We start from the raw sequence: 11,084 nt of genomic DNA, 5'->3' as shown, positions 1-11,084 counted from the left end.
ATGCGGTTTTTGGGGTTCACCAACTATTACCAAAAATGTATTCAGATTTATTCGACAATAGTAAAACCTATAACTGACATGACTAAGAAAGGGACAGATGTCTCAGTGTGGTCTGATTCGGCGTTGCTAGCCTTTCCTGTAATTAAGGAATGCTTCTCTTCTGCCCCTATATTGGTGCAGTTAGATGTATCACAACTAGGGATGAGCGAACTCGAACTGTATAGTTCGGGTTCGTACCGAATTTTGGGGTGTCCGTGACACGGACCCGAACCCGGACATTTTCGTAAAAGTCCGGGTTCGGGTTCGGTGTTCGTCGCTTTCTTCGCGCTTTTGTGACGCTTTCTTGGCGCTTTTTGAAAGGCTGCAAAGCAGCCAATCAACAAGCGTCATACTACTTGCCCCAAGAGGCCATCACAGCCATGCCTACTATTGGCATGGCTGTGATTGGCCAGAGCACCATGTGACCCAGCCTCTATTTAAGCTGGAGTCACATAGCGCCGCCCGTCACTCTGCTCTGATTAGCGTAGGGAGAGGTTGCGGCTGCGACAGTAGGGCGAGATTAGGCAGATTAACTCCTCCAAAGGACTTGATTAACTGATCGATCTGCAGCTGTGGACCATTGAGCTGCTGATACTCAATTGCTCACTGTTTTTAGGCTGCACAGACCGTTTGTCAGTCTCATTTTTCTGGGGTGATCGGCGGCCATTTTGTGTCTTGTGGTGCGCCAGCACAAGCTGCGACCAAGTGCATTTAACCCTCAATGGTGTGGTTGTTTTTTGGCTAAAGCCTACATCAGGGTGAAGCTGTCACACCAAGTGCATTTAACCAGCAATAGTCTGTTCATTTTTTGGCCATATCCCAGTCTAATTCTGTCACTAAATCCATACCGGTCACCCAGCGCCTAAATACTAGGCCTCAAATTTATATCCAGCTAAATCTGTCCCTAGTGCTGTAGCTGGGCGAGTTATTTAGTGTCCGTTCAAGCACATTTCTTGTTCTGGGTTGAAATACAATTCCCAATTTAGCAATTTCATAATTTAGTGGTTCCTGCTATATCAGAGCTATTTGAAATCTATCCCAAAAAGGGTATATAATATTGAAGGTGCACATAGGGTCATTCAGAATAACTTCACACACACCCGCTACTGTGTATTTCCAAGTCTAATTCTGTCACTAAACCCATACCTGTCACCCAGCGCCTAAATACTAGGCCTCAAATTTAAATCCCTCTAAATCTCTCGTTACCGTTGTCCTGTTGTAGCTGGGAAAGTTATTTAGTGCCCGTCAAAGCACATTTTTTGTTCTGGGTTGAAGTACAATTCCCAATTTAGCAATTTCATAATTTAGTGGTTCCTGCTATATCAGAGCTATTTGAAATCTATCCCAAAAAGGGTATATAATATTGAAGGTGCACATAGGGTCATTCAGAATAACTTCACACACACCCGCTACTGTGTATTTCCAAGTCTAATTCTGTCACTAAACCCATACCTGTCACCCAGCGCCTAAATACTAGGCCTCAAATTTAAATCCCTCTAAATCTCTCGTTACCGTTGTCCTGTTGTAGCTGGGAAAGTTATTTAGTGCCCGTCAAAGCACATTTTTTGTTCTGGGTTGAAGTACAATTCCCAATTTAGCAATTTCATAATTTAGTGGTTCCTGCTATATCAGAGCTATTTGAAATCTATCCCTAAAAGGGTATATAATATTGAAGGTGCACATAGGGTCATTCAGAATAACTTCACACACACCCGCTACTGTGTATTTCCAAGTCTAATTCTGTCACTAAACCCATACCTGTCACCCAGCGCCTAAATACTAGGCCTCAAATTTAAATCCCTCTAAATCTCTCGTTACCGTTGTCCTGTTGTAGCTGGGAAAGTTATTTAGTGCCCGTCAAAGCACATTTTTTGTTCTGGGTTGAAGTACAATTCCCAATTTAGCAATTTCATAATTTAGTGGTTCCTGCTATATCAGAGCTATTTGAAATCTATCCCAAAAAGGGTATATAATATTGAAGGTGCACATAGGGTCATTCAGAATAACTTCACACACACCCGCTACTGTGTATTTCCAAGTCTAATTCTGTCACTAAACCCATACCTGTCACCCAGCGCCTAAATACTAGGCCTCAAATTTAAATCCCTCTAAATCTCTCGTTACCGTTGTCCTGTTGTAGCTGGGAAAGTTATTTAGTGCCCGTCAAAGCACATTTTTTGTTCTGGGTTGAAGTACAATTCCCAATTTAGCAATTTCATAATTTAGTGGTTCCTGCTATATCAGAGCTATTTGAAATCTATCCCTAAAAGGGTATATAATATTGAAGGTGCACATAGGGTCATTCAGAATAACTTCACACACACCCGCTACTGTGTATTTCCAAGTCTAATTCTGTCACTAAACCCATACCTGTCACCCAGCGCCTAAATACTAGGCCTCAAATTTAAATCCCTCTAAATCTCTCGTTACCGTTGTCCTGTTGTAGCTGGGAAAGTTATTTAGTGCCCGTCAAAGCACATTTTTTGTTCTGGGTTGAAGTACAATTCCCAATTTAGCAATTTCATAATTTAGTGGTTCCTGCTATATCAGAGCTATTTGAAATCTATCCCAAAAAGGGTATATAATATTGAAGGTGCACATAGGGTCATTCAGAATAACTTCACACACACCCGCTACTGTGTATTTCCAAGTCTAATTCTGTCACTAAATCCATACCGGTGACCCAGCGCCTAAATACTAGGCCTCAAATTTAATTCCCTCTAAATCTCTCGTTACCCACCGTTGTACTGTTGTTGCTGGGCAAGATATTTAGTGTCCGTCAAAGCACATTTTTTGTTCTGGGTTGAAGTACAATTCCCAATTTAGCAATTTCATAATTTAGTGGTTTCTGCTATATCAGAGCTATTTGAAATCTATCCCTAAAAGGGTATATAATATTCAAGGTGCACATAGGGTCATTCAGAATAACTTCACACACACCCGCTACTGTGTATTTCCAAGTCTAATTCTGTCACTAAACCCATACCTGTCACCCAGCGCCTAAATACTAGGCCTCAAATTTAAATCCCTCTAAATCTCTCGTTACCGTTGTCCTGTTGTAGCTGGGAAAGTTATTTAGTGCCCGTCAAAGCACATTTTTTGTTCTGGGTTGAAGTACAATTCCCAATTTAGCAATTTCATAATTTAGTGGTTCCTGCTATATCAGAGCTATTTGAAATCTATCCCAAAAAGGGTATATAATATTGAAGGTGCACATAGGGTCATTCAGAATAACTTCACACACACCCGCTACTGTGTATTTCCAAGTCTAATTCTGTCACTAAATCCATACCGGTGACCCAGCGCCTAAATACTAGGCCTCAAATTTAATTCCCTCTAAATCTCTCGTTACCCACCGCTGTACTGTTGTTGCTGGGCAAGATATTTAGTGTCCGTCAAAGCACATTTTTTGTTCTGGGTTGAAGTACAATTCCCAATTTAGCAATTTCATAATTTAGTGGTTTCTGCTATATCAGAGCTATTTGAAATCTATCCCTAAAAGGGTATATAATATTCAAGGTGCACATAGGGTCATTCAGAATAACTTCACACACACCCGCTACTGTGTATTTCCAAGTCTAATTCTGTCACTAAACCCATACCTGTCACCCAGCGCCTAAATACTAGGCCTCAAATTTAAATCCCTCTAAATCTCTCGTTACCGTTGTCCTGTTGTAGCTGGGAAAGTTATTTAGTGCCCGTCAAAGCACATTTTTTGTTCTGGGTTGAAGTACAATTCCCAATTTAGCAATTTCATAATTTAGTGGTTCCTGCTATATCAGAGCTATTTGAAATCTATCCCAAAAAGGGTATATAATATTGAAGGTGCACATAGGGTCATTCAGAATAACTTCACACACACCCGCTACTGTGTATTTCCAAGTCTAATTCTGTCACTAAATCCATACCGGTGACCCAGCGCCTAAATACTAGGCCTCAAATTTAATTCCCTCTAAATCTCTCGTTACCCACCGCTGTACTGTTGTTGCTGGGCAAGATATTTAGTGTCCGTCAAAGCACATTTTTTGTTCTGGGTTGAAGTACAATTCCCAATTTAGCAATTTCATAATTTAGTGGTTTCTGCTATATCAGAGCTATTTGAAATCTATCCCTAAAAGGGTATATAATATTCAAGGTGCACATTGGGTCATTCAGAATAACTTCACACACACCCGCTACTGTGTATTTCCAAGTCTAATTCTGTCACTAAACCCATACCTGTCACCCAGCGCCTAAATACTAGGCCTCAAATTTATATCCCGCTAAATCTGTCCTAGTGCTGTAGCTGGGCGAGTTATTTAGTGTCCGTTCAAGCACATTTCTTGTTCTGGGTTGAAATACAATTCCCAATTTAGCAATTTCATAATTTAGTGGTTTCTGCTATATCAGAGCTATTTGAAATCTATCCCTAAAAGGGTATATAATATTCAAGGTGCACATTGGGTCATTCAGAATAACTTCACACACACACGCTTCTGTGAATTTCCAAGTCTAATTCTGTCACTAAATCCATACCGGTCACCCAGCGCCTAAATACTAGGCCTCAAATTTATATCCCGCTGAATTTGAATACAATACATTGGGCCAAATAATATATTTGTTGTTGTGGTGAACCATAACAATGAGAAAAACATCTAGTAAGGGACGCGGACGTGGACATGGTCGTGGTGGTGTTAGTGGACCCTCTGGTGCTGGGAGAGGACGTGGCCGTTCTGCCACATCCACACGTCCTAGTGTACCAACTACCTCAGGTCCCAGTAGCCGCCAGAATTTACAGCGATATATGGTGGGGCCCAATGCCGTTCTAAGGATGGTAAGGCCTGAGCAGGTACAGGCATTAGTCAATTGGGTGGCCGACAGTGGATCCAGCACGTTCACATTATCTCCCACCCAGTCTTCTGCAGAAAGCGCACAGATGGCGCCTGAAAACCAACCCCATCAGTCTGTCACATCACCCCCATGCATACCAGGGAAACTGTCTCAGCCTCAAGTTATGCAGCAGTCTCTTATGCTGTTTGAAGACTCCGCTGGCAGGGTTTCCCAAGGGCATCCACCTAGCCCTTCCCCAGCGGTGAAAGACATAGAATGCACTGACGCACAACCACTTATGTTTCCTGATGATGAGGACATGGGAATACCACCTCAGCATGTCTCTGATGATGACGAAACACAGGTGCCAACTGCTGCGTCTTTCTGCAGTGTGCAGACTGAACAGGAGGTCAGGGATCAAGACTGGGTGGAAGACGATGCAGGGGACGATGAGGTCCTAGACCCCACATGGAATGAAGGTCGTGCCACTGACTTTCACAGTTCGGAGGAAGAGGCAGTGGTGAGACCGAGCCAACAGCGTAGCAAAAGAGGGAGCAGTGGGCAAAAGCAGAACACCCGCCGCCAAGAGACTCCGCCTGCTACTGACCGCCGCCATCTGGGACCGAGCACCCCAAAGGCAGCTTCAAGGAGTTCCCTGGCATGGCACTTCTTCAAACAATGTGCTGACGACAAGACCCGAGTGGTTTGCACGCTGTGCCATCAGAGCCTGAAGCGAGGCATTAACGTTCTGAACCTGAGCACAACCTGCATGACCAGGCACCTGCATGCAAAGCATGAACTGCAGTGGAGGAAACACCTTAAAACCAAGGAAGTCACTCAGGCTCCCCCTGCTACCTCTTCTGCTGCTGCCGCCTCGGCCTATTCTGCTGCTGCCGCCTCGGCCTCTTCCTCCGCCTCCGGAGGAACGTTGGCACCTGCCGCCCAGCAAACAGGGGATGTACCACCAACACCACCACCACCACCTCCGTCACCAAGCGTCTCAACCATGTCACACGCCAGCGTTCAGCTCTCCATCTCACAAACATTTGATAGAAAGCGTAAATTCCCACCTAGCCACCCTCGATCCCTGGCCCTGAATGCCAGCATTTCTAAACTACTGGCCTATGAAATGCTGTCATTTAGGCTGGTGGACACAGACAGCTTCAAACAGCTCATGTCGCTTGCTGTCCCACAGTATGTTGTTCCCAGCCGCCACTACTTCTCCAAGAGAGCCGTGCCTTCCCTGCACAACCAAGTATCCCATAAAATCAAGTGTGCACTGCGCAACGCCATCTGTAGCAAGGTCCACCTAACCACAGATACGTGGACCAGTAAGCACGGCCAGGGACGCTATATCTCCCTAACTGCACACTGGGTAAATGTAGTGGCAGCTGGGCCCCAGGCGGAGAGCTGTTTGGCGCACGTGCTGCCGCCGCCAAGGATCGCAGGGCAACATTCTTTGCCTCCTGTTGCCACCTCCTCCTTCTCGGCTTCCTCCTCCTCTTCTTCCACCTGCTCATCCAGTCAGCCACACACCTTCACCACCAACTTCAGCACAGCCCGGGGTAAACGTCAGCAGGCCATTCTGAAACTCATATGTTTGGGGGACAGGCCCCACACCGCACAGGAGTTGTGGCGGGGTATTGAACAACAGACCGACGAGTGGTTGCTGCCGGTGAGCCTCAAGCCCGGCCTGGTGGTGTGTGATAATGGGCGAAATCTCGTTGCAGCTCTGGGACTAGCCGGTTTGACGCACATCCCTTGCTTGGCGCATGTGCTGAATTTGGTGGTGCAGAAGTTCATTCACAACTACCCCAACTGCAGCACGCACGGGTCAGTCGCACTACAGAACAGCACCACTTCACCACCAATGACTGGGCCTCCATGCGAGACCTGTGTGCCCTGTTGCGCTGTTTCGAGTACTCCACCAACATGGCCAGTGGCGATGACACCGTTATCAGCGTTACAATACCACTTCTATGTCTCCTTGAGAAAACACTTAGGGCGATGATGGAACAGGAGGTGGCCCAGGAGGAGGAGGAGGAGGATGAGGAAGAGGGGTCATTTTTAGCACTTTCAGGCCAGTCTCTTCGAAGTGACTCAGAGGGAGGTTTTTTGCAACAGCAGAGGCCAGGTACAAATGTGGCCAGCCAGGGCCCACTACTGGAGGACGAGGAGGACGAGGATGAGGAGGAGGTGGAGGAGGATGAGGATGAAGCATGGTCACAGCGGGGTGGCACCCAACGCAGCTCGGGTCCATCACTGGTGCGTGGCTGGGGGGAAAGGCAGGACGATGACGATACGCCTCCCACAGAGGACAGCTTGTCCTTATCCCTGGGCAGCCTGGCACACATGAGCGACTACATGCTGCAGTGCCTGCGCAACGACAGCAGAGTTGCCCACATTTTAACCTGTGCGGACTACTGGGTTGCCACCCTGCTGGATCCACGCTACAAAGACAATGTGCCCACCTTACTTCCTGCACTGGAGCGTGATAGGAAGATGCGCGAGTACAAGCGCACGTTGGTAGACGCGCTACTGAGAGCATTCCCAAATGTCACAGGGGAACAAGTGGAAGCCCAAGGCCAAGGCAGAGGAGGAGCAAGAGGTCGCCAAGGCAGCTGTGTCACGGCCAGCTCCTCTGAGGGCAGGGTTAGCATGGCAGAGATGTGGAAAACTTTTGTCAACACGCCACAGCTAACTGCACCACCACCTGATACGCAACGTGTTAGCAGGAGGCAACATTTCACTAACATGGTGGAACAGTACGTGTGCACACCCCTCCACGTACTGACTGATGGTTCGGCCCCATTCAACTTCTGGGTCTCTAAATTGTCCACGTGGCCAGAGCTAGCCTTTTATGCCTTGGAGGTGCTGGCCTGCCCGGCAGCCAGCGTTTTGTCTGAACGTGTATTCAGCACGGCAGGGGGCGTCATTACAGACAAACGCAGCCGCCTGTCTACAGCCAATGTGGACAAGCTGACGTTCATAAAAATGAACCAGGCATGGATCCCACAGGACCTGTCCGTCCCTTGTCCAGATTAGACATTAACTACCTCCCCATAACCATATATTATTGGACTCCAGGGCACTTCCTCATTCAATCCTATTTTTATTTTCATTTTACCATTATATTGCGATGCTACCCAAAGTTGAATGAACCTCTCCTCTGCCTGTGTGCTAGGCCTAAATATATGCCAATGGACTGTTGCAGTGGTGGCTGACATGAAGCCTGATTCTCTGCTATGACATGCAGACTAATTCTCTGCTGACATGAAGCCAGATTGTCTGTTACGGGACCTTTCTCCTCTGCCTGGGTTCTGGGCCTAAATTTATGAAAATTGACTCTTACAGTGGTGGGTGACGTGAAGCCTGATTCTCTGCTATGATATGAAGACTGATTCTCTGCTGTCATGAAGCCAGATTGTCTGTTACGGGACCTCTCTGCTCTGCCTGTGTGCTAGGCCTAAATATATGCCAATGGACTGTTGCAGTGGTGGGTGACGTGAAGCCTGATTCTCTGCTATGATATGAAGACTGATTCTCTGCTGACATGAAGCCAGATTGTCTGTTACGGGACCTCCCTCCTCTGCCTGGGTGCTGGGCCTAAATATATGCCAATGGACTGTTGCAGTGGTGGCTGACGTGAAGCCTCATTCTCTGCTATGACATGCAGACTAATTCTCTGCTGACATGAAGACAGATTCTCTGTTACGGGACCTCCCTCCTCTGCCTGGGTGCTGGGCCTAAATATATGCCAATGGACTGTTGCAGTGGTGGCTGACGTGAAGCCTCATTCTCTGCTATGATATGAAGACTGATTCTCTGCTGACATGAAGCCAGATTGTCTGTTACGGGACCTTTCTCCTCTGCCTGGGTTCTGGGCCTAAATTTATGAAAATTGACTCTTACAGTGGTGGGTGACGTGAAGCCTGATTCTCTGCTATGATATGAAGACTGATTCTCTGCTGACATGAAGCCAGATTGTCTGTTACGGGACCTTTCTCCTCTGCCTGGGTTCTGGGCCTAAATTTTTGAAAATTGACTCTTACAGTGGTGGGTGACGTGAAGCCTGATTCTCTGCTATGATATGAAGACTGATTCTCTGCTGACATGAAGCCAGATTGTCTGTTACGGGACCTTTCTCCTCTGCCTGGGTTCTGGGCCTAAATTTATGAAAATTGACTCTTACAGTGGTGGGTGACGTGAAGCCTGATTCTCTGCTATGATATGAAGACTGATTCTCTGCTGACATGAAGCCAGATTCTCTGTTACGGGACCTCCCTCCTCTGCCTGGGTGCTGGGCCTAAATATATGCCAATGGACTGTTGCAGTGGTGGCTGACGTGAAGCCTCATTCTCTGCTATGACATGCAGACTAATTCTCTGCTGACATGAAGACAGATTCTCTGTTACGGGACCTCCCTCCTCTGCCTGGGTGCTGGGCCTAAATATATGCCAATGGACTGTTGCAGTGGTGGCTGACGTGAAGCCTCATTCTCTGCTATGACATGCAGACTAATTCTCTGCTGACATGAAGACAGATTCTCTGTTACGGGACCTCCCTCCTCTGCCTGGGTGCTGGGCCTAAATATATGCCAATGGACTGTTGCAGTGGTGGCTGACGTGAAGCCTCATTCTCTGCTATGACATGCAGACTGATTCTCTGCTGTCATGAAGCCAGATTGTCTGTTACGGGACCTCTCTGCTCTGCCTGTGTGCTAGGCCTAAATATATGCCAATGGACTGTTGCAGTGGTGGGTGACGTGAAGCCTGATTCTCTGCTATGATATGAAGACTGATTCTCTGCTGACATGAAGCCAGATTGTCTGTTACGGGACCTTTCTCCTCTGCCTGGGTTCTGGGCCTAAATTTATGAAAATTGACTCTTACAGTGGTGGGTGACGTGAAGCCTGATTCTCTGCTATGATATGAAGACTGATTCTCTGCTGACATGAAGCCAGATTCTCTGTTACGGGACCTCCCTCCTCTGCCTGGGTGCTGGGCCTAAATATATGCCAATGGACTGTTGCAGTGGTGGCTGACGTGAAGCCTCATTCTCTGCTATGACATGCAGACTAATTCTCTGCTGACATGAAGACAGATTCTCTGTTACGGGACCTCCCTCCTCTGCCTGGGTGCTGGGCCTAAATATATGCCAATGGACTGTTGCAGTGGTGGCTGACGTGAAGCCTCATTCTCTGCTATGACATGCAGACTAATTCTCTGCTGACATGAAGACAGATTGTCTGTTACGGGACCTCTCTCCTCTGCCTGGGTGCCGGGGCCTAAATATCTGAGAATGGACTGTTCCAGTGGTGGGTGACGGGAAGCCAGATTCTCTGCTATGGAACCTCTCTCCAATTGATTTTGGTTAATTTTTATTTATTTAATTTTTATTTTAATTCATTTCCCTATCCACATTTGTTTGCAGGGGATTTACCTACATGTTGCTGCCTTTTGCAGCCCTCTAGCTCTTTCCTGGGCTGTTTTACAGCCTTTTTAGTGCCGAAAAGTTCGGGTCCCCATTGACTTCAATGGGGTTCGGGTTCGGGACGAAGTTCGGATCGGGTTCGGATCCCGAACCCGAACATTTCCGGGATGTTCGGCCGAACTTCTCGAACCCGAACATCCAGGTGTTCGCTCAACTCTAATCACAACCTTTAATTGTGGAAGTGGACGCGTCCGAGGTGGGGGTAGAAGCAGTTTTATCGCAGGGCCTGTCACTTGGTAAATGGCGACCATGTGCCTTTTTCTCTAAAAAACTCTCTTCTATTTGTCAGCCTGTAGTACCTGTGCACGTGTTATGGTGACATATACTCGGCCTTCTGGATCTCTACTTCCGTTGCCCATCCCGTCCAGACCATAGACTCGCTTATCCATGGATTTTATCAGTGATCTACCTAATTCTTCCGGAAAGACAGTACAACTGTCCTTTATTCCGGCTTTTCATCCTCAGTTGAATGGACAGACGGAACGCACTAATCAAATCTGTAGACTTACTTGAGATGTTTTGTATCTGAGAACCAGGAGGAGTGGTCTTCGTTTTTGTCTTTGGCCGAGTTTGCCATAAACAATTGTAGACAGGAGTCCACTGGTAAGTCATCATATTTTGGGGCATATGGGTTTCACCCGCAGTTTGGCACATTTGCTGGTTCTGATACTTTTGGTATCCCTGAGGAGGAATGTTTTTCATCATCATTGTCATCTATATGGGGGAAAATTCAAAATAACTTG

Source organism: Bufo gargarizans, chromosome 4, assembly GCF_014858855.1.
Source record: "Bufo gargarizans isolate SCDJY-AF-19 chromosome 4, ASM1485885v1, whole genome shotgun sequence".
NCBI lineage: Eukaryota > Metazoa > Chordata > Amphibia > Anura > Bufonidae > Bufo > Bufo gargarizans.
The sequence above is the reverse complement of the archived record's forward strand: the minus strand, read 5'-3'. Positions refer to the sequence as shown.